The following is a 25,054-nucleotide window of genomic DNA, read 5'->3' as shown; positions in this document are numbered from 1 at the left end:
TAGAAATAACATTATGAATCTATGATTTGGTATTTACATGAATATTAGTAAGGGGAAAAGTTGAAATTGCACAAAACTGAACTGAACAGAATAATCTCCTTTCATATTGAACTGGTTGGTTTAGAATTAGTATACAAATACAAATTGAGCAACTGTTTAAGTCTTTACATATTTCAGTGTAATAATTAAATCCATTAAAGTATAACATTTCATCCATACTGTACTATAGTTTTAACTAAGGGACAAAAATATAGGTTTCTATGCAATTCTAATATTTTTTTGTACTTCTCAAATTATACACACACACACACAAGTTTGTGTGTGTATGTTTGTCAAATCAATAATGATTATTTAAATTCTAAAATAAAAGTTTGTTTATATAATATATGTGCGTATATGCATTATATTTGTATTATATTATGTGCGTGTGTGTATGTATTCGTGTGTGTGTGTGTGTGTGTGTATATATATATATATATATATATATATATATATATATACACACACACACATTATATATACTATATACATACCGGTGTATGTGTGTATATATATATATATATATATATATATATATATATATATATATATATATATATATATATATATATATATATATATATACCGGTATGTATATATAATGTGTGTGTGTGTGTATATATATATATATATATATATATATACACACACATGAATATTATATACACAAACATTTATTTGAGAATTAAAATTATCATGATTAATAAATTTGACAGCACTAATATTTACATATTATATAATATTTTGGAGGGGTTTTTTTTTGTGAGTGTGTTTGCTTTAAGTCACCTTGTTATTCTGTGTTCTTATACAGATTTCAATTAATGGGCCTTATCAAAGTGTAGTTCATATTTATTGTTTTTTTATTTGGTCATGGTTAAGCAAATTTATGCTTAAAATCAATAATCAGTTTTGCAAATGCACAAATAAGGCACTTTGAATAGCGGAACTTTTCGTCCAGCTATTGTGCGAGGAAGGTTTTGGAATATACATGAAATTATTTAGTAATATTATTTTGGAAAAATAGCTTTATCTGAATAAATACACGATACACTTCAATTCACAGCAGCGCCTACTGTAAGCCAGGCCTCGTGCAGCTGCACGCAGAGAAAGGTACGTTCCTCCACTCTTTTTGTTCTTTCCTATGGGTTGGAGAATGCTGGATTGGGGATGGAGATTAACCTGGTTAGATGTAGGTTCTCCACTGGTTGTTTCTTACACTGTTTATACAGGCAGAAGCTCAATGTTGTCATAATCACCATCTGGACGCTGCACACTACTAACAGATACACCTCTGTGTTTAAACCCATCCGGACGGAGGTGCAGTTTGTAGATTCAGTTGTGTTTCGTCCGGCTTCATGGTTTTTGTGCACAGTTTCACCCACTAGGGAATGATCACTGGGACTCTGTGTTGGAGTTTTGGTTGTGAACTTTGTCTTGTCTGGTGAATTTGGAGATGGATGTACTTTAGGTGTGACTGAGGCTGTTTTTGGTGCCGTTGTACTTGATTCCATAGTTGTAGATGCTGGATTGATGACTGTGGTAAAAACTGTAGTGGGATCTGATTCCGTTACTGCACTCGATGACATTGGGGTGGTGCCATCTACAGCAAAATCTGCATATGGAAACACAGTTCATTTGTTCTTAAAGGGGTGGTTGCATGCGATTGCAATTTTTTAACTTTAGTTAGTGTGTAATGTTGCTGCGTGAGCATTAACAGTATCTGCAAAGTTACAGCGCTGAAAGTTCAATGCAAACGGAGATATTGTCTTTTAAAATTATGGCAGTTTATTGCCTAAAAAAATGGCCGGTTTGGACTACAATGAGCTTTTTCCTGGGTTGGTGACATCATAAACCCTTGCCAGTCTCCACAGGTGTGACTTCTGCGCGTAATGGGAAGGGGCGTGGCTTTTCCGGCAACCTGTGCTCGGCACTTCAACCAATAAAAATGCAGGAAACTACATTTGGCCATCTAACCAATCTAAGACCATTGCGTTTTTCGAAGGGGTGGGCTTCATAGAAGCAGGAAGCAAACGAGCCATTTTAAAGGACCGTGGAGACAGCGGTGTGGAAAAATACGGCATTTAAAAAAAAAGAAGTATTAAGACATGTTTTACTGCGCATATTTAAGTTGTGAGTTGTTAATAGGGATATACACCGATCAGGCATAACATATTGTGTTGGCCCTACTTTTGCTGCCAAAACAGCCCTGACCCGTCGAGGCATGGACTCCACTAGACCCCTGTAGGTGTGCTGTGGTATCTGGCACCAAGATGTTAGCAGCAGATCCTTTAAGTCCTGTAATTTGCGAGGTGGGGCCTTCTTCTCATAGTGCATCCTGGTGCAATGTGTTCCCCAGGTAAGCGACACTCGCACGCGGCCGTCCACGTGATGTAAAAAAAATGTGATTCACCAGACCACCTTCTTCAATTGCTCCGTGGTCCAGTTCAGTGTTAACAGGTGCCATTATGAAGAGATAATCAGTGTTATTCACTTCACCGGTCATAATGTTATGCCTGATCGATGTGTGTATGTATGTATGTGTAATATATATATATATATAGCTACCTCTGGAAAAAAAACGAGACCACTTAACATGACCAAAAAAAATTTCCAGATCTGTATACAGTTTTAAAAAAGTAATGTGTATAGTATTAACCATAAGCAATGCATTTCCTTACTGCATTTAGTGTATGGGACATCTCCAATCTGAATGAAACATGGTGGTGATGTTGCATTAGCGTCACTGCTGGAGCTCAGTGACGGAGGATCCTGTGGTCTCACACACACAGCACTCCAGAAAAACATCACAACGTACTGTGACGCCGGTCGCATGGTCTGTGGATCAGAGCACCGATTCCCTGTACACAATTTAATGAGTAAAACACAAGCATTTCTTTAACAAGATGATATGATATTTTAACAGTTTTTTCTCCTCAGTATGTAGTGGTGCCATCACCGTCTTTCAAATGTGACTCGGATGTGAAATTCAAGGTCAGTGAATGCCTGGAACTTCTTCGTTAATATTTCAAGCTAAAAGCTGTTTGAGATTTTGAATTATCCGATCTAATATGATTTCTGACCTGTAAGGTTGCCAGAATAATAATCATACACGGTGTGTTAATAGGCCAGAGGAGAACTGGCACCCCGACTGAGTCTGGTTTCTCCCAAGGTTTATTTTTCTCCATCATGCCCCGATGGAGAAAAATAAAAGTGGCAAAGGTTCCTTGCCACTGCCGCCTTTGGCTTGGCTTGCTCAGTTGGGGACACTAAAATTATGTTATAAAATAATTATTAAGTTATTCAACTAGTTATAGAGATGAAATTTATGAATTAGGTTTTAATTAATTCTATAAACTATAATACTGATCTGCCAACATTGTCGCTATATGATAAATTAAAATAAGCTGATAACATCACTGTTTTCTCCAGTACGACTGTACAGCCAAATCTAATTCTGTTGCAATATTATCCTGTTTGACACTGTGAAGCTGCTTTGACACAATCGTGATTGTAAAAGCGCTATATAAATAAAGTTGATTGATTGATTGATTGAGACTTTCATTAAACTTAGACCTTTAACCCCCCTCCCACCCTTTTGTAATTTTATTCGTTTTTTTGAGAATGGATTTGAAAAGGTTTGTAACTCAAGTTTGGTCCTGTTTTAAAGTTTAAACTCAACAGATTATTTAAAAAAAAATGAAATTATGAAAATGTTTTGCAATAAGTTAATTTTCTGTAAATCAAATGTACTGTACTAGTAAAAAACTCAATTTTATATAAATTATATATATATTACTGAATATGTTTTACTATATGTCTAATCAAGTTTTGTTCCAAATTTCTTGTTGATATCACAAAAAGTTTCCATTAGATTTCGTTTATGCGCTGTACCAAAAATAGCAACCAGGAATGTTTATATATAGATGTATATATACGGAGATACTAGAATATGTGACCCTACCCATTTTTCTTTTATGCCAAAAATCATAAGGATATTAAGTAACGATGTTCCATGAAGATATTTTGTAAATTTCCTCCTGTTAATATATCAGAAATGTATTATTAGTTGTAATATGCTTTGCTAAGGACTTCATCTGGACAACTTTAAAGGCGATTTTCTCAATATTTAGATTTATTTTCACCCTCAGATTCCAGATTTTCAAATAGTTGTATCTCAGCAAAATATTTATTCAGCTTTCAGATGATGCATAAATGCATTTTGGAGCATCTAAACATACTTTGTTTTGAAAGGGAAACACGAGAAACATGAGTCGTGCGAAGAAATCAAACAACTTTCTGAATGTCTCTACATTTCAAGTGATCAGCCATCACCATTTGCAGGTTAGTTACAAGTGCATTACACTAAAAATCAGATCAGCATCATAAAAGGTTACAGAATAAATAATGCAGTGACCCTCTACTTCAGCTTTGCATTATGAATACAGTAAAAACACAATTTGAAGTCTGATCTACTCACACAGATCTTCTTCCGTCGAGCTGAAGTTGTTGTGATGGTTTGAGGAATGCAGATGTGGAGTGGGAGGAAGTTAACCGGGGAACACTGCTGATATCTGACGAGGTTTGTCCCACTCATGCGTGTTAAATGGGCTGTTTGATTAAAACACATGATTGAACGAGTGTAAGTCGGTTGTTTGTCTGCTGGACGTGATCATAAGTCATGTGTGTGAGGGAGTGACCCGGCACCATGCTCACCCCGCACCGACTCCTTTCCTCCTGCATTTTTAACTGGCAGTCTCCTTGATAACGCTTGACAAATGAGTCTCTCTTCTCCACTGTGGGAAAATCTAAATGAAGCATTTTTAAGTAAAATTATTATTTTTTAAATAACCGGCAAAGAGTGAACATGTGCAGTGGTGACCCTAATGATCTGTGATTTCACCCTTTCAATGACTTCTGTTGCTGTTATGTGTTGGATGGTTAAATTGATTTAGTCATGTCAAAAATACATGGTAACACTTTATGTTAAGGTTCAGTTGTTAACTAGTTGCTTATTAGCATCCATATTACTAGGATATTGGCTGTTTATTAGTACTTATAAAGCACATATGAATGCCTTGTTCTGCATGACCTTATTCTACATCCCTTAATCCTACCCAATACCTAAACTTAAACACTACAAAAACGACCTTACTAATTATTAATAAGCAGTAAATTAGGAGTTTATTGAGGTAAAAGTCATAGTTAATAGTGAATGTGTTCCCAATACCAAAGTGTTATCAAATATATTGATATGTTTGATATGTTATCAACAACATTTTAGGTTTACAGATACAATAATTTCACTGTAGGCTACTATGACATTTTTTAGTGGCATTTAGGGTTGGATTTTGAGTTTCAGGAGTTTTCTACTTTTTGGAGGCTAATTTTTGTGCTCCTAAAAAATGAGTTTCGTATTTTTAGATTGGTTGGGAGTTTTTTCTGTGAATATCTTGCATTGGCAATGTAGGTTTCTGCCAACTTACAAACGGTTTTAAAGACACTTAAGATTAACATGTCTTAAGATTTACATTCACTTACATGCAGGAGTGATTATGTGGTGGCTGATGCATATTGATGAAATCATTAGCATCAGTACGCATCAAACATACATACATCCCTCTCTCCCTCCATCCATCCCTCTCCCTCCAACCCTACCTCCATCCATCCCTAACTCCTCTAACCATCATCCCTCTTTCCTTCCCTCCAACCATCCATCCCTCTCCATCCAACCCTACCTCCATCTATCCCTAACTCCCTCCCTCATCCAACCATCATCCCTCTTTCTTTTCCTCCATCCATCCATCCCTCTCCATCCAACCCTACCTCCATCTATCCCTAACTCCCTCCCTCATCCAACCATCATCCCTCTTTCCTTCCCTTTAGCCATCATCCTTTTCTCCCTTCCTCCAACCACTCATCCTTTCCGCAATTCACCCCTCTCTCCTTCTTTTCCTCCAACCATCATCCATCCATCATCCATCCCTCTTTCCTTCCCTCCAACCATCCATCCTTCCATCCTTCTCTCTCCTTTCCTCCAACAACCCTCCATCCATCTATCAATTCCTCTCTCTATCCATCCCTCCCTCACTTTTTCCTTTCCTCAACCATCAGTCCCTCTCTCCTTCCATCCACCTCTCTCTCCCATCCATCCATCCATCCATCCATCCAACCATCTCTCTCTATCTCGCGGTCTCTCTCTCTCTCTCTCTCTCTCTCTCTCTCTCTCTCTCTCTCTCTCTCTCTCTCTCTCTCTCTCTCTCTCTCTCGCGCTCTCCAACCATTCATCCATCCCTCTATATCCATCCATCTCTCTATATCCATCCATCTCTCTCTCCCTCCCTCCCTTTCTCCATCCATCTCACTCTCCATCCCTCTCCATCCATCCCTCTCGCTCTCTCTGTCTCCCTCCATCCCTCTATAACCATCTCCCTTCCCACATTCTTACTGATCATACAGTATGATACCGAAGATGTATTTATTAATGTAGGTCATGCATAATTTGTATCTGACATTGACACAAGTCCAATAAACCTTATGAATAGACAAATATAACCTAATAATTGTTTTTACATTAACTTAATTTTTTATAATGTCAGTGGTTTGTATTGGTGGACTCTTCGTGATCAGTGTATTGTGTCCTTTACTCAACAGAGGGCAGCGTTGCTTCATTTTGCTCCATCTCAGCAGCAGCTCCTCTTCATTTACCTCCGTCATGTACGGTAGGACTGGGTGGGCAGAATATTTAAACCCACGTTAAAAATGTGATTTTTGTTTTAATAGTGTGATTTTCATTTGTAATGTAGAATAAACTGTATTTATATATGCCGGAGATTTGTAGGTTCCAGCAAGCGAATCAAATATGTATCAAGTACTGGCACGTGGACAGGTAGGGCTCAACCTGAGCAGAGCACATCCCTTTATGCCCTTACACTGTGAAGTGCCTTTTTTTCTATAATCAATGCTATCGGCCACCTTTACTTCTGTCTGTCTGTTTTACTATTATTTAGCCAATGAAAGGTATTAAAAAGAGCTTGTGACTAAATCTTGTTGGACCCTCAAACTGTCAGTAAACCTCTTAACTCTGCCCCTCTATCTTGACTGAATGAACTTAAATTCAGCAGCGATGCAAATTAAGAAAATCTTTTTAAAAAGTGGAAATAAAGCCTCTATCGTGTGTTTATAAAGTGTTAGTGGTCGGTGAACAGACATGCAGTTGCCCTTTTTCAGCTTCAGCACATGGTCCTGATCAAGTATATAAGTTTATATGGTGGTAGTAAGCAAAATGAACATAATTATTCAACTTACTTTTTGTTATTTCAATGACAAAATGTGTGGTTTTACAATAAAACAATAACTAGTAACTATGATGTTTTGACGGTAGCTAGGGTTTCCATGGTCATTTTTTTTTGTAAAGCTCACTCATTGGACATGCTTAATCATGACCACATCCACAAACATCTACATGCCCACTCACACACACACAAGACACGTTCACCGCATGACCTGAGCCAGAGTTCACAATGAACCACCCTCACCCTCAACTACGATGATGCTCTCTTAATATTAGTCAGTTATTCAGTGCTTATTATCAGGTTCAGTTACTGATGTCACATCTGATGAGTCTTTTCATGCCATGAATGTGAATGAGAGTTTTAAACTACAGGGAAAGCATTTTAGCAAATAATGACTTAAATGTTGGTCTTTTAAAGCTATCATACGACTTGTGCATAATTCATATAAACTACTTTCATGCTGTTTTTGTCATTTTAGGAGCCAACAACATCTGTTCCTGTTCATTTTTGTTGTATGGAGAAGAAAAGTGAACGGTCTTAAATTATCCAAAGCAGAAGGAAAATCAGAGATTTGGAATGACGTGACAGTGAGTAAACGAGTATAAATTGCTTTATTTATTTATATTTCTTTAATGAATCCTTCAAAAAGTTGGTGTCAGTGAGATGTTTTACTATTTTACATGGGTTTCACATGAAATGAAAGGTTTACATGGGGTGAAAATGGGCTTAACATAGATTTGTTGATGGGATTATACATGTTATCTCATAGGTTTCACGTGTTATCTCATGGGTTTCACATGTGAATTTGACATCTTGTTTCACATGTGATCACATGGCTTTTACTTGGGAATGTATGTGTTTTGCTTGTGATCTAATATGTTTCGTGTGAAAATTTACGAGATTCATATGAACATTTTCCAAAAGCACACATTTTTCCATTGTGCAAAAAACATTTCACATATGCTTTGACGTTAAATTTCACACGTGCAAAATGTGTGGTTACATGTGAACACGTGTTTTTGCTCATGTAAAATTTATGATGTTTTTCTGTAATGGAAATTAATAGTTTTATTCAGCAAGGATGCACTAAATTGAGCAAAAGTGACATTTACTGTTTAATGTTACACAAGGTTTCTATTTCAAATAAATGCTGTTCTTTTGAACTTTGTTCATCAAAGAATCCTAAAAAACAATGAATCACAGTTTCCATAAAAATATGAACTGTTTTCAAAGTCATTAATAATCATAAATGTTTCTTGAGCAGCAAACTCTCATATTAGAATGATTTCTAAAGGATCATGTGACTCTGAAGACTGAAGTAATGATGCTGAACATACAGCTTTGATCACAGGAATAAATTACGTTTGAAAACATATTCACATAGAAAACAGTTCTTTTAAATTGTCATAATATTTCACTGTTTTACTGTATTTTTGGATCAAATAAATGCTGCACTGGTGAGCAGAATAACAAAAAACATTCAAAATCTTACTGTAATTTGCGAAAGTCTTCATTTCTCTCACAATCAGCAAGAGGAAAAAAAAGTGCCATCATCATATATGACAGAAAAAGCACCTGTGACCGAACGCGGCAGGAAACACACATTCTTCATAATAACCATATTGTTTGGCAAACAGTTATTCTTCATGGACACAATGGGCAAAACTCCCAGCTTCTGCTGCACAGACGTGGTGGTGTCTTAGTTTGCATCCTCAGAAACCCAAAACCTCACCGGTCTTATTGTCTTTCTAAACAAAATCATCTGGCAGCTCTCCCAAAGCCCTCCGGCCACAGACACCTGCCTGTCGTGCTGAACGCGCGGGAGAAAGACGTGTGTGTACAGTGGCACTGCGTGATTCAAGCTTCTGCATGTTAGCGGGCCATTCAGGAGATGTACTTTCCCTCCGCTGCTTTAATAATGTATTCATCAGCAACACTTGAAAGCGCTGACAGAGTGCCGTGATGTGTTTACACACCTTTCCCGCATTACCTGTTCCAGGATGCGTTTGGACACAATGGACGCTTGTCTTTTTGTTTTAGAGTGGGGTTGTCCGGCACGTCTTCGCTTCGTTTTCTTTTATGCTCTTCTAGAGAACTGGGTTTTAAAAACGCTTGCCCTCACATGTCGGCCTGTAAATCCTCAGTTGGGTTGCATCACATGTGGCAGAGCCAGCCATGATTATATCCCTGCCTTCATTCGGATCTTCCCTTTCAACCTTTTGCTACAACAAGATAATTCTGGAGTTTAGAAACATTGTGTGATGAAATGCAGCGATTCTGCTCGGTGTGGGAAAAATATACGCTCACTTGCACTTAAAAACATGTTTAAGATGCTCTTCATATTGTCTATTCATAAGAGGACCGGTGACATTCCCATCATATACAGTGGAGTTCTAAAGTCCCCCAAAATTTATTACGGTTTATATTACTAGGGATGCACAATATATCAGCCACCGATTTGTTAACTTGAGTTAAGTAATGAAAAAGTAATGAAACGCGGTATGGGTGCTTTACATAAAAATAACCATAAAACATGCATAAGAAATAAAAACAAACATTTGATTAAAAAATGATAAAAAAAGGATAAAGATTGGAAAGATTGTTTTAATACCTAATCAGTTTGTTTTTCCTGTTTCCCTTGACCTAGCTAGTGCCTCAGTGACATCATCCTCTAGGAAGTGACATCATCCTCTAGGAAGTGACATCATCCTCTAGGAAGTGACATCATTTTGGTGGGAAAACCATGGCACAAACATCAGTAAGTATTAGCAATGGTTCTGTAGATCAGGAATAACACTCATGCAAAGTCTAAGGCTTCCTAATTTGATAAGAGGTCTACCACAGTCTTGACGATGACAACTATTTCTCATCTGAAAGTTTCCATTAATCGCTGCGCAACCAAATGATGTGTTTGCCCTCTTTAACTGTGCTGTCGCTGATTATTACTCCCCTAAAAATCACTTTAGATCTCTCGTTGACAGTTAAGTGTGGCCATAAAGTTGTCAAAACATTGAGTTGGAGGTCTTTAAATACAGAGCAGATGCAATAATTATGGTATGAGTAGGGAGCGTCTCACAGTAGCCAAGCCCACAACACAGCTGAGCACATCAAACACACGCCGCAAAACGGGAAATAATTGATCTTAGACTGTCAGCTCAAATTAAAGAGAAATGCAAAGTTGGCAGCGTAATGGACGTGCTGATAGACAGATCAGTCATGCGTTTCAGCCTGATGTTTTTAATGCATGTTAGCAGTTCGCTATTAAAGGGAGAGTTTGCTAGATCCTTCATTCTCATTGGATGAGCTGCGTCTCACAAGCCCTTGTAAAATGGTAATAAATAGCCGACAATTAGGGAGGAAGCACGATTATTATAATTTTTTCTGGTCAAAGTTAATATATATTAAACATACTGTGAATATATATATATATAAGTTCCGGAAATAAGTTCCCTTTTAAAAATACTAAATGATGTATACTCTCTAATATGAACAGGAAATGTGTATGACGTCACACGGTCAGGCGGCTCGATTTGAGACATGAGATTTAAAAAAAAAAAACACTTGATGGATTTTTATCATTATAGGATGGTTGTGTACAGGCAGTGCCAACACACATTTCCATACAATCATCTTGTAAAAGTGCATGTACCATTATTTGACCCCTTTAAACTTCATGAAAAAGATGGGTCAAGTATGGCATTGTTGGAAGGGTTGCCAGGAGGAAGCATCATCTCTCTCAAAAAAACAAAACAAAAAAACAAAACAAAACATAAATGCAAGCACAGCTTAGCTTTGCAAAGTGGCATCTGAACAAACCGTAAGACTTCTAAAATAATGTCCTTTGGACAGATGAGACCAATGTGGAGATGTTTGGCCTAAATACACAGAGCCAAGTTTGGTGAAAACCAAAAGAGCAGATCAGCACAAACACCTCAGACCAAAAGCCAAGCACGCTGGTGGAGGGGTGATGATTTTGGGCTTGTTTTGAAGCCACAGGACCTGGGCATCTCACAGTCACTGAGTCGACCATGAACTCCTCTTTATACCAAAGTATTCTAGAGTCAAATGTGAGGCCATCTGTCCGACCCATTGGACAGATTATTATTAATATCATTGGGCTGTCCGGCTGAAATTGGGTCATGCAACCGGACAATGATCTAAAGACAAGAGTGGACTGAATGATGTGAGAGACTGATAAATCATGCAGAAAATGATTACTTCAAGTTATTGCTGCTAAAAGTGGATCTACAGGCAGTTGAATGGTAGGGTGTCCTAACTTTGTCACCCATGGTTTTTCCATCTTGAGTTTATTTTTGATATATATCAAAAATATTTTTTGTGTTGTTTGGGTTTAGTTTAACAATTTATTGAACAATGATTTTTAATCATATGGTGTTTGATTGTTACTTAAGGTGCTTCATTGATAAACATTTTTAATTATTCAGCTGCAGTCTAACCTGTAATGGTTCAAGTTCAAGTTCAAGAGTTTTATTTGTCACATACACAGTTATACAGAATACAACCGGCAGTGAAATGTAAACAGGTCCGCTCCATGGACAGCAAATAACAATTAACAAAAAAAGCACAATAAATTATAAAATAGGAATAGGATAAAGGTGCTATATATATACATATGTAGAGTTATGAATAAATGAAGGTCATTAGATGGAAGAAAATAGTGGCATTGAAACTGTTAATCAAGTCATGTTTCTTAAAGGTAAAGCATGTTATTTTTTTAGTAATAAATGCTTTAGCTAAAAGAGTGACATTGACCAATGGTGTGAGTTTGGGGCGGGACAAGTGACAACCTGTTTGAAAACAGTCATTATTTTTGCAATTCTGATGGGTGGTTCTAGTTGCACAATAAATCAGTGCTATTGAATTTTGAAAATGGCAAAAAATAAAAATCACAATCCACAAAAATTAGCTGAGCATCATAACCGACGGCATCTGTTTCCAATATGTAGCGCGGCGGAAGGGTGGGTGCTTCATTTAGTGGCAAAAAAGTACAGCCTACTTTATCTTTAAATAGCCTGCGGCTTTGGGCTGGACGGATGTGTGGCTTATTGTTGTATCCCAGATTCCATGAATCTAGACTACAGCTTCTGTCCTTTGAAGACAACAAGTGTACAATTAGAAGGGAATGTTTGCAATGCTTCTCTGCAGCCGCTGCGTGTTGCGCCGGTCCCAGATGCAGCAGATAGTGTGAGCCGAACACCGTGTGTTTAGGACGGGACGCGTCGACCACATGAAAGCGCTCTGTGACTCATTAACCTCCTGCTCTTTGAAAGCCTTTGAAACAGATAATAATTATAATTTACTGCTTAAAAAACTAGGCAGGACTTTTGCTGCAAGTGTCGGGCACTTTTAGATGCTGCATGTGGTTTATCAGGAAAGGGGAAGTGTCCTTATGATGAGAAATTATAAAACTGAAAGTATCTCTCCAATGATGCCAAGTTCAGGGAGTTTGATTCATAATGATAATATGTAAAGCTTGTGTGTGTACATATATACAGTACAGGCCAAAAGTTTGGGCACATTACTATTTGTAATGTTTTTGAAAGAAGTTTCTTCTGCTCATTAAGCCTGCATTTATTTGATCAAAATAAAATTGTTTTAATATTGTGATATATTATTACAATTTAAAATATTTGATTTTCAATTTATTATACTTTAAATGATCATTTATTTCTGTGATCAAAGCTGAATATTTTCCGGATCATTCCTCCAGTCTTCAGTGATCATGATCCTTCAGAAATCATTCTCAGATGAGGATTCATTATGAGTGTTGGAAACAGTTCTGCTGATTAATATATCTGATGAATAAAAGGTTCAGAAGAACTGCATTTATTCAAAATAAAAACATATTTTCAAATAATATAAATCTCCTATTTTTATCAATTTAACACATCCTTGCTGAATAAAATTATTGATTTATTTCAAAAAAAGAAAAAAGACTGACCCCAAATGACTGACCAGTAGAGTGTATTGTTGTTACTAAAGATTTCTGTTTTTAAAACATTTGCTTTTTTAAACTTTTTATTTATCAAAGTATTATAAAAAGTATCACAGGTTATGAAAATATATTAATCAGCAGAACTGTTTCCAACACTCATAATGAATCCTCATCTGAGAATGATTTCTGAAGGATCATGATCACTGAAGACTGGAGGAATGATCCGGAAAATTCAGCTTTGATCACAGAAATAAATGATCCTTTAAACAAGTATAATAAATTCAAAACCAATTATTTTAAATTGTAATAATATATCACAATATTACATTTGAATATTATGTTGTTGTTGTTTTTATAGCTTTATTTAATTTTCTGATATGACATTTGTTTTATCTGAACAAAGGAAACAATGGTATGGTATACAGAATACATAAAAGTTAAGCAATTCTAGTTGAGGATATATTTCTGATACATAAAATAAAGGGGTTCCAAACAGATCACAGTGGTAACATCAGGAAGGTAGATCAATCGTTACAAATATGTAATGCAGTTTGAGACCCAGTATATAATGATCATATTCTCAAGTATTCTAATACAGGCTTCCATATTTTTTTAAGAAAATATCATGCATGTCATGATTAATATATCATAACTTTTCAATATGAATAATGCTCACTAGCTCACTCAGTAGCACATCGAATGTTGGAACAAAATCCAGTTTCCACCTTTGAAGAATCAGTCTTTTTGCAAGAACCATAAATAAAGAAATACACTGTTTTTCAAATTTACTAAAAGATGGTACAGAAGTCACCCCAAAAATGGCAATCATCGGATCAGGAATATTATGTATTTTTTATCAAATAAATGCAGGCTTGATGAGCAGAAAAAACTTATTTCAAAAACATTACAAATAGTAATGTGCCCAAACTTTTGGCATATATATATATATATATATTTAATGTATGGGGTTAGTTTGAAGGTATTTATTGGTATTTAGGTGTTTATTGACCTAATAGTAGTTATTATTTGCTGCATAAAAACTACGCAGGTCCTTTAGACGCTGCATGCGGTTTATCAGGGAAGAATATTTTGATGATCTATTTCGGCAAAACCGAAAGTATCTCTTTAATAACTGAATGTCATTTTAGGACATTGCACATTATGGGCTCCATGCACGCTTGGATGCCATTAAACGTGCTTATTTTTCCTTTAAGAGCAGGAAATTCCAGCTTCTGCTGATGCAAATGTATGATAAATTCACACACAGTGATGCTCTTAGCAGTAGCCACAGTCATCGTGATCATTTCCTACCAAACAGCGACCGCAGAAAAACATCTGTCCAGTGTAATGAGAAGACCAGAGCTTGAGCTGCTCTATCTAGTACAAAATACTGTCATTATTAGTCATGTGTTTCCTAAGGCCAGTATCTCTAGAACTGTTGCTTTTACTTAATTTTAAAGATGTGCTGTTGCTTACAGTGATCAAATACACTTTTTTAATCTAGGTAAAAAAAATCCTCAGATGCACCAATGTTATTAATAATAATTTGAATGAATTTTTATATTTTTTCATTTTAATTTGACTTGGTTTTAGTAATTTTGGTGTTTTTGTCATTTTTATTTTAAAAAAATCTATACATTTTATTACACAATTAGTTGAAATACATAAAAAAAATATTTAAGTATGTATTTTTTGGTTTATTTCAATCAATATTTGTTTTATTTCAAGTTGCAAAAATGTTGCTATAATAAACCTAACATTTCTCATTTTATATAATTTATAATTTTTATATTTAGATAATATTTATTTTTACATTCATTTCAGCCAATGTTTATTTCTAGTAAGAAAAATGTTTTTTAATTATTTTGTCTTAAGTTTTAGTTAACTACTAGTTTCGTTTAGTTTTACTGACTATAATTTTTGTTTACATATATATTTAAAGTAACGGAAATGTGTAGCTTTTGCTTTAGTTAACTATAATAAACTTGCCATTTTTGTTTTTATTTAATTCAGTGCATAAAGTTAATGTCACACTGACAACTAGCTGAAATAAAATATCTAATTATTTATAGCACATTTTTATTTCAAGTAACATTTTTTTATGGTTTTAGTTTCCTACAGTAAACCTGTGGTGCACATTGAAGGACCGGAGCTCTATCTAGACCAGAGGATCACAGATAGACGAGGTAAGTAACCACCACTATGAATAGTAGGCTAAACTGCTTTTTCAGCATAGTTTGAATAATTTATATACAGCCATACTCATTAATAATCCAGATTTAGATGTTGAAACTGTCGTTGTAGAAAAGCTAAACTCCCGGTGAATGACTAAAAATGGAAGTTGCACTGAAATCCACAAAATTCCACTGGTCAGGCCGAGCTCAAACCACAGAGATCAATGTCACACACATTGACAGCTGCGGCCGGGGTCCGTCGTCTGTGCCAGGGGCTGAAATAAAGATCCCTTACCCACAATACTAACACCAGGAAAGATCTTCACTGAAATGTGCAGGGAATAATACAGCTCCAGCAGCATACAACTAAACTATCTAATGTGCATTTAAAATAGAGTACAATGAGCTAACAAATCAGAAACTTGCAGAATGCCTGATATTAAAACATGAATAAATCTCGCTAAGACAATCAATATTTGTCTTGGATGTATATGTTGGGGTTCTTTACTCTAAATGATGCCTGTATAGTTTCCTTTATAATTACTTGATTTTTAATCGTTTTTTGCTTTTATATTGTTCCTGTAACTCCATTGGTCAAGCACAGTGCTTACAACAGCAAGGTCATGGGTTTGATTCCCAGAGAACTCACAAACTGGTCCAATATATACATATACAATGAACTGTAAAGTCACTCTGAATAAAAGCATAAATTATGTATATCTATGAATATTTAATAAATATTGAAGGGCATAAATAATGTACATACACTATGTTGCCAAAAGTTTTGGGACGCCGGCCTTTACATGCACATAAACTTTAATGCCATCCCATTGTTAATCCGTAGGGTTTAATATGGAGTCGGCCCACCCTTTGCAGCTCTAACAGCTTCAGCTCTTCTGGGAAGGCTTTCCTCAAGGTTTAGGAGTGTGTTTATGGGGATTTTTGCCCATTCTTCTAGAAGCTCATTTGTGAGGTCAGGCACTGATGTTGGACGAGAAGGCCTGGCTCTCAGTCTCCGCTCTAATTCATCCCAAAGCTGTTCTATCGGGTTGAGCTCAGAACTCTGTGCAGGCCAGTCAAGTTCCTCCACACCAAACTCACTCATCCATGTCTTTATGGACCGAAGCTTTGTGCACTGGAGCGCAGTCATGCTGGGACAGGAAGGGGCCGTCCCCAAACTGTTCTCACAACGTTGAGAGCATGAAATTGTCCAAAATGTCTTGGTATGATGAAGAATTAAGAGTTCCTTTCACTGGAACTAAGGGGCCAAGCCCAACACCTAAAAAACAACCCATCACCATAATCCCCCATCCACCAAACTTTACACTTGGCACAATGCAGTCAGGCAAGTCCCGTTCTCCTGGCAACCGCCAAATCCAGACACACTGTCTTGTCAGACAGAAGCGTGATTGGTCACTCCAGAGAACACGTCTCACTGCTCTAGAGTCCAGTGGCGGCTGCTTTACTCCACTGCATTGCTCTTGGTGATGTAAGGCTTGGATGAGCTGCTCGGCCATCGAAACCCATTCCATGAAGCTCTCTACACACTGTTCTCGAGCTCATCAGAAGGCCACAGAAGTTTGGCTGTCTGGAGCTGTTGACTCTGCAGAAAGTTGTTGAATTCTGCGCATTGTGACCCTCAGCATGCGCTGACCCCGCTCTTTGATTTTACGTGGCCTACCACTTTGTTGCTGTTTTTCCCAATATCTTCGACCTTGTTATACCACTAACAGTTGAGCGTGAAATATTTAGTAGTGAGGAAGTTTCAGGAATGGACTTACTGCACAGGTGTCAACCTATCACGGCCCCACGCTTGAGTTCACTAAGCTCCTGAGAGCGACCCATTCTCTCACTAATGTGTGTAGAAGCGTCTGCAGGCCTAGTGCTTGATTTATACACCTGGGGCCATGAAGCGATTGAACACCTGAACTCAGTGATTTGGAGTGGTGTCCCAATACTTTTGGCAAAATAGTGTGTTAAAGAAGGTTATTGTTTCATATTTATATCATGATAATTAAGCAATATCACAAAACTAATGAGCGCAATAACACATGTGCTAGCATGTAGCATGAGTGCAAATTTTATATTGATTTTATACAACGGTTCATAAATAAGAAGTTCACTTTGTGTAATATGTTAGAAACACTATTGTCTGCTTTTGCTCAATATTACCAATGAAAATATTACCTATAAAGCCGGAGCAGAACTATTATGCCTCTCTGAGGAACACTTCTAAATGAATCCGCTTTTTGAGTGAATCAATCGGGTGAATCAATGATTCATGACTCATTCATAAAGAGAGCCATTTACTTAATTTCTGCATGAATTGAAAGAATGAATGTCTCCATAGCCGGGTTTCCATTACCGATAAAACATTTGAATCGCTTGATAGCCTAATATTTTTATTTACATTTATAATTTATTTTAAACAAATAAATATAGAGTTTATTTAAAGACCATACACTCTAAAAAATGCTGGGTTAAAAACAAACCAAGTTGAGTTGGAAATGGACAAACACACAAATTGGGTTGTTTGAATCCTAGGAAATGAACCCATTCAAACAACCCAATTTCTGCATTTTTCCATTTTCAACCCAACTTGGGTTGTTTTTAACCCAGCATTTTTTTGTGTAATTATCATAACTAACATATCATAATTAACCAGAAAACCATTAGTCCTATCATATGCTATATTATCTTTATAGATTTAAGTGAATTCTGAAGACTTAAATGTGGGGTGAGTGCTATCTGGTAACTGTTGTTGATATTTCAAATCACCAAAACAAACACGCCCCTTCCCCCTAAAGGGTCTCGGCCCTATTTTGATAGCTCCGCCCCACACATACGTAACCCAGGCAACGACTATGGCAGAAACTGTGTGTAACAAATCCAGGTCGAATATTCAATGAAAAAGTCACCCCTACCATCACAAAACACAAACCGTTCTCATGAACAACTCGATAGTACACGAGCCGACAGTCCAACTAATGAACATATTATTATGACCAGATTAGAGTTATAGCGATCACAAAACACACAGTTCTCATAAACAACTCGATAAAGTTAGTATACAAGCTCGATAGTCGAGCTAACGACATTTTACAATTATGACTGGATGGGTAATATAGATGAAGAGAGGAAACGCATATATTAGGAGTATAGTATCTCACCTGTCGGACACATTGTGTGAGCTGACGCTTGAAACCTTGAAACACTTGATTTAGATGCTCCATACGGTGTGGAAATGAACGGGTCTTTATCATCGCTGAAGTGAGCCACAATACAATCGCAAATGGACAAACAAGCGAACATGACACACGAGCATATTCAAGCAAAAGCAAAAGCCAGCATATATTAGTTCTTTCTTGGCTAATGTTCGTCCTGTGTGACTCGTGTGTTTTGAATAATGATGTGCACTGAGCCTCTCTTCTCACCATAGACACGCCCCTTACCTGCTGATTGGCTACAAGTTTGTTATTTCACTCGGGTCCTTTTTCTAAAACGGTTTTGAAATAACACTTACCCCACCATTAAGTCTGAAAGACCAAGCTTAAACAAAAATTATGATTATAATGATTAAAACAAAGTTTTTACATATGCATTTGACAAACGTTTTTTATGTAAAACGACTTCAATTGGTACACATTTCATCAGTTTATGTATTTCCTGGGAATCAAAACCATGACATTGCTGTTTTTTGAGCTACAGGAAGGAATGTTTAAATCAAATCATTTAAAATATTAAATGAAAATATTTTTTTTCCCAGTTTTCATTATTCACTCAACCAACAGTAGAAATGAGAAGATGTGTAGGTCAATACCATACAGCGTTACCCCTTTTATTTCTAACAATAAGATGTTTATCTTTAGGTTTAAGTTCAATAGAGCGTGACATATGTTCAGCAGGCCTTCCTGAGGGTTTCAGGCCTCTGGTGACAGTTTGAGAGGAAGATGGAGGGGAAGGTTTTTGTCAAAGCGTATGATTGATGGGATTCTGGGTCAGTCAAACAGCCAGAGGAGATGCGGCTGATGTTCTGCAGGCCGCTCACAGATAAACTGATGATAACTGCTGTTTTTAACGGTTTCCTTTTAATCACTGCATTATTGATAAAGCTGTGTAAATCCTGTCAACACAACAAACCGTTTGTTGCCTTTAAAGCTCATTCTGTGTGAGACTCCGGATGTTTTAAGATGATCAAACGATATGTCATTTTTGTGTGTCAGGTTGAATGAATGTTTGCAAAAAGTTCTGTTATTTTAGAGGAAGGGATCATTTTTCCTATGAAATTCTATGGAATCAACATACGAGTTACCTGTTTAGCCAATGCTATTGTGCACAATATAGAGAAAGAGTGAAAATGTTTGCGTTTGAGTTTGAGTGGAACTGAGTACACTAAATGCAGACGCTTCTACAAACATTAGTGAGAGAATGGGTCGCTCTCAGGAGCTCAGTGAACTCAAGCGTGGGGCCGTGATAGGTTGACACCTGTGCAGTAAGTCCATTCATGACATTTCCTCACTACTAAATATTCCACGCTCAACTGTTAGTGGGATTATAACAAAGTGGAAGCAATTTAGAACCACAGCAACTCGTCCATTAAATGATAGGCCATGTAAAATCACAGAGTGGGGTCAGCACATGCTGAGGGTCACAGTGTGCAGAAGTCACCAACTTTCTGCAGAGTCAATAGCTCCAGACCTCCAAACTTCTGTGGCCTTCAGATGAGCTCATTAACAGTGTGTAGAGAGCTTCATGGAATGGGTTTCCATGGCCGAGCAGCTCATCCAAGACAATTTCATGCTCCCAACTTTGTGGGAATAGTTTGAGGATGGCCCCTTCCTGTTCCAACATGACAGCACCATTTTTGTTTCGCTTCTCTGTCTGGCAATCCCATGGACAAGTTGGGTTTGGTGGTTTGGCCTGGAGAACGGGACTTGCCTGACTGCATTGTGCCAAGTGTAAAACACTCAACATATATACACAGTACACACACACATATACTGATGCTGTGAAATCACATTATATATGTGTGTGTGCATTTTTTCTGTTATTAATTGCGATTATACTGATAAAACTGTGCTGTCTCTATGAAACAGATTTTTTTCTTGACATTCATGACAGACTTCAACATTACAGTATAATTGAAAGCTATACCAATTTCAACATTTACTCAAAACAATCTTCAGATAAACCCATTATAATAATATGTCTTTCTTAAGATCTAATGTTCTCACATCTCTGTTATTTAACCCATTTAAGACTGCTCTTATGAGAATACTCCACAAACTGGGCATTCGGCATAATTGTGTGAAAGAGAAGAGTGTGATCATAGAATGTAACACTAGTCCAATAATGACAGAAAACGGATGATGTGTTAATTGCGTTAAATATTTTTAATGTGTTAAACTGAAGAAGGTAGTCACGTGTTTTATTCTATAAACACACTTTTTTGTTAGAAGTGATTAAATGTGAGTAATTTATTTGACAGCACTAATACAATGCAAACGATTGCATCAGTCAATCTTTATGAGTTATGACAACATTAGTTAATCAACTTTCCTGTAGCTCAAACAGTAGAGCATTGCGCTAGCAACGCTAAGGTCATGGGTTTGATTCCCAGGGAAAGCAAGAACTTTGAATGCAATGTAAGTTGCTTTGGATAAAAGCGTCTGCCAAATGCATAAATGTAAATGTAAATAAATGTCATTTGTGGCATAGCCTATACACATTTTAAAGCTGATTGCTTAAATTAAGTCACAAAACCCATTAATCAAACATGTTTCAGCTATAATCGACACATGTTAAATGTACCTTACTGTACTTCTGTAAATCTACTTAACTTGTCACTGACATCAGCACAAAAATACCTGTAATGTATTATTTAATAGGTTTTTTATTTTATTTGGAAGCCATGCATTTATTTTTGAGTGAGGTTGTGCTAATGCTCGTACTTCCCAAGCATCATTTGGTTGTGAAAACATGGTCTTTATTTTGATCCTAATGATTGTTTCAACAGGAAGCACCTGCAGCAAAGGAAAGAAACCTTCTTATGAATCATAATGTTCAGAAATCAAGCAGCGCTCATGTCATATCTCTCAGGAACTAAGCAGACCTTTTTCCCTCCTTGGTTAATTGCAACACATGCCAAATCGTAGCTTCATCGCATCAAAACACTGGGAAGGAATGATTAGAAATGATTTCGGGTCTTTCCAGCAACCGCCCATTGCCGTCTTTCACCCGGTAAGCTAAACGCTTCATCATGCAGTATCTGTGTAACTGATGTGTTTAGCAGTGATAAAGGTTGTTATCTTCTTCATCCACCTCACAGATGACCCAGCGAGGGGCCAGACACGAGATGATTGTTTGTGGCATTGATGTAACGTCTAGAAGAGCTTCAGTCTGTAATTAGGGCAAGTGCTCGTGAAGGAGACAGACATGGTGAAGATGAATATTCCCCGAGTGTGTGTTGCGATTCTGGTGTACGGTCATCTCTACGCCCACCTGGAGAAGCCGTATGAACTGTAAAAGCAGGCAGAAACTGAAGATCGTACAGTGAAACATCTCAGTTTTGGTTCTGGAGGGCCCTGAGCATTAAACAACGGCAGCGTTTATGTGGTTAACTCCAGCGTGTCATGTTGCATCAAATACCCTAGTCTGTTGTAGTACTCAGATATATAGTTGCATGACCAATACTTATTTATACTGTCATTTTCCTGAGCTTATGTCTTGTCTTTACTTTCATTGCAGGTCTCTGGTTTCATATGGTGGTGGTTAGTAATAGAGATGCACATTAGACACTGGGTATGTTCATATTATGTATATTTTTGCATTTAATTCAGTATTTAAAATGTTTTAAATTGTAGCTATAACATAGGTCACGTCACCTTTATCTCTATAATGCTTTATACAATAACGTTTGTTCGAAGCATCTTTACAGTGATAAACAGGAAAATGATTAAGCGATGCAAACGGAGTTCAATTCTGCTGTTAAATCTTTGGCTCAGTTCATTAACTGTTTAAAGTTTCAAAGATGAAATGAGTTTAATTCAGCTGTAAGGAGAAGGCTGTTCACTTTGAGCCGATTCAGTGTTGATTCAGTTGATTTCAATAGTGTCAATGTTGCAAAAATAGTTGAATCGGCTACGAATGAACGGGGTTTGACATTAACACCTGACACCAAACCAAACCTGCTGACAAATTGAGATAATATTAAAAATATCTATATGGCAGTTTTTTCCCCATGGTATCAATGTCAAAATGGTGGCCAGTGAACATACTGAGTGTCTAGTAACTTTGGAAAACCACAAGCCACTGACTGATGAGCAAAAAATTTAATGTCAAGCCAAGATTATAAGTCAAAAAAGAGATATTTAATATGTATCATTATTTGATTAGCTAAAAGTCCTTGTTTAAACAAAGATAACTTGTTTAAAACTGCAAAACAACAGTATTTATTTCAAGGATGAAGCATGTAATAAAGTAATGAGACCATGTGACAACAATGGAGAAAGCTACATTTTGAAAACCTTCATCTTTGAATATTGTGTATTGTATTGTCAAAGTGCCTTTCAAAGAAAAATTGACATTTTTGCACAAGACCAAGTCATGTCTGCTTGAATGTGGAAATCCTGAAATCTGAAAAAACGACTTCCCAATCTCACAATTAAACAACATTTCAAATCAGCAGTAAAATCAGGCATGCACTGTGGCTCTTTTATTTAAGGCGGGATTTATTCCGGCATATTGCGCATTTCACTTCCTCCCGCTCATGAGTAATATAAGTGCGTCTTTGTATGTCTAAAGTCTTTGATATTGTTTAACATAAAAAATGTTTTTTGAAAATAGCAAGATATTTTACAATTGGATAAAAGTATTTATTTCTGAAATCATGTCTTTATGGCGCTTGCTGAATTAAACATTCAATACAATGGTCATGTGACAACAATGCAGCAAACTATTTTTCATACTATTAATGTTTATTGTACTGTTTTTTAATAGTATTCAGTAAATCTATATTTCCTTTTGAACATGGCGTTATTATATATTGTTTAAATATTAACGACGGACGGACGGACGGACGGACGGACGGACGGACGGACAGACAGACAGACAGACGGATAGATAGACTGACGGATGGATGGATGGATGGATGGATGGATGGGTAAGTAGCTAGATGGATGGATGGATGGATGGATGGATGGATGGATGGATGGATGGATAGATAGACAGACAGACGGACAGACAGATAGACTGACGGATGGACGGACGGACGGACGGACGGACGGACGGACAGAGATAGACAGACTGACTGACAGACAGACAGACAGACAGACAGACGGATAGATAGACTGATGGATGGATGGATGGATGGATAGATAGACAGACAGACGGACAGACAGATAGACTGACGGATGGACGGACGGACGGACGGACGGACAGAGATAGACAGACTGACTGACAGACAGACAGACAGACAGACAGACAGACAGACGGATAGATAGACTGATGGATGGATGGATGGATGGATGGATGGATGGATGGATGGATGGATGGATGGATGGATAGACTGACAGATGGACGGATGGATAGACTGACAGATGAATGGATGGATGGATGGATGGATGGATGGATGGATGGATGGATGGATGGATGGATGGATGGATGGATGGATGGATGGATGGATAGATAGATAGATAGATAGATAGATAGATAGATAGATAGATAGATAGATAGATAGATAGATAGATAGATAGATAGATAGATAGATAGATTTTATTTTACTTAAATATAAAAAATAAACTTAAATTAATAAATAAAAAAGGAATAAACACTAGAAAATTCATTTCAAATATAGGCATTAAACAACTGACAAAAATACACAACAAAATTACAACAACAACAAAATTATCATTGTGAAAACAGAAAATATATCAATCCAATAAAATTGTATTCAAAATATGAACAAATAGACACAATGTGTTGATGCATGGTAAATATACACAGCTCTGTAAACAATTGAGAGCACTTAACATGGATTTCTCAATGTTTAGTGGTCTCTTAATTTTCTCCAGAGCTGAATATATATAAATAACTTTCACATACTATATTATATTTGTATATAAATGTTAAAGGTGAAAAGGCGTATATTGTGAGCTGTAGTATAACTCGTGCTCGACCTCCGGGGAGATGCGGATGACAGTCATCATTTGAAGGGGAAGGTAAACAGTGAAAGCTGATCTTTCTGTGGCTTCATTCAATCAGATTCCCCATTACACAGAATATATTTTCATACCAAGTGAAACATGAGGTCAGAAAAACATCATGACGGTGATCCTTACATCAGTGTGAGGAATCATCTCCGTGTCCTGTGTGTGTGTGTGTGTGAAACTGAAGATCAGGAGGGAAACCTCAGAGCACAACGTGTGTGTGTGTGTGTGTGTGTGATGAATGAAGGGGTGAACACAATGTCATGTTATTCAAACGGCCGGATTTCATATCCTGACTAGACCACACACAATATTGTGTTTCCAGTGACAATGCTGCGCTGTAACCTCACACCGTACTCATAACTGTTTCTCCAGCATTAGCATTCT

General features: G+C 36.9%; 2 long non-coding RNA genes across 3 annotated transcripts in view; one reads left to right on the top strand and one right to left on the bottom strand.

Annotated features, from left to right (window-relative positions):
• Positions 1 to 655: 655 nt before the first annotated feature.
• Positions 656 to 4,629, bottom strand: LOC137090518 (uncharacterized). 2 transcript variants are annotated; one of them, XR_010907880.1, is made up of 3 exons: positions 4,517 to 4,629; positions 2,718 to 2,874; positions 656 to 1,651 (listed from the first exon to the last, which is right to left on the bottom strand). It is a non-coding gene; the product is annotated as an uncharacterized lncRNA (long non-coding RNA). The 2 variants fall into 2 exon arrangements; XR_010907879.1 differs by having other exon boundaries at positions 2,718 to 2,897; positions 4,517 to 4,606.
• The window catches only part of LOC137090517 (uncharacterized), a 22,058-nt gene continuing 1,291 nt past the window's right edge, over positions 4,288 to 25,054 (top strand). The window contains exons 1-9 of the long non-coding RNA XR_010907878.1: positions 4,288 to 4,380; positions 4,521 to 4,618; positions 6,691 to 6,758; positions 6,878 to 6,925; positions 7,810 to 7,918; positions 9,979 to 10,089; positions 15,399 to 15,473; positions 21,478 to 21,701; positions 21,790 to 22,262. This is a non-coding gene — a long non-coding RNA (uncharacterized lncRNA). The remainder of the gene's footprint in view (positions 4,381 to 4,520; positions 4,619 to 6,690; positions 6,759 to 6,877; positions 6,926 to 7,809; positions 7,919 to 9,978; positions 10,090 to 15,398; positions 15,474 to 21,477; positions 21,702 to 21,789; positions 22,263 to 25,054) is intronic.

This window comes from Pseudorasbora parva, chromosome 10, assembly GCF_024679245.1.
Source record: "Pseudorasbora parva isolate DD20220531a chromosome 10, ASM2467924v1, whole genome shotgun sequence".
Taxonomy (NCBI): domain Eukaryota; kingdom Metazoa; phylum Chordata; class Actinopteri; order Cypriniformes; family Gobionidae; genus Pseudorasbora; species Pseudorasbora parva.
The sequence above is the reverse complement of the archived record's forward strand: the minus strand, read 5'-3'. Positions and strand labels throughout refer to the sequence as shown.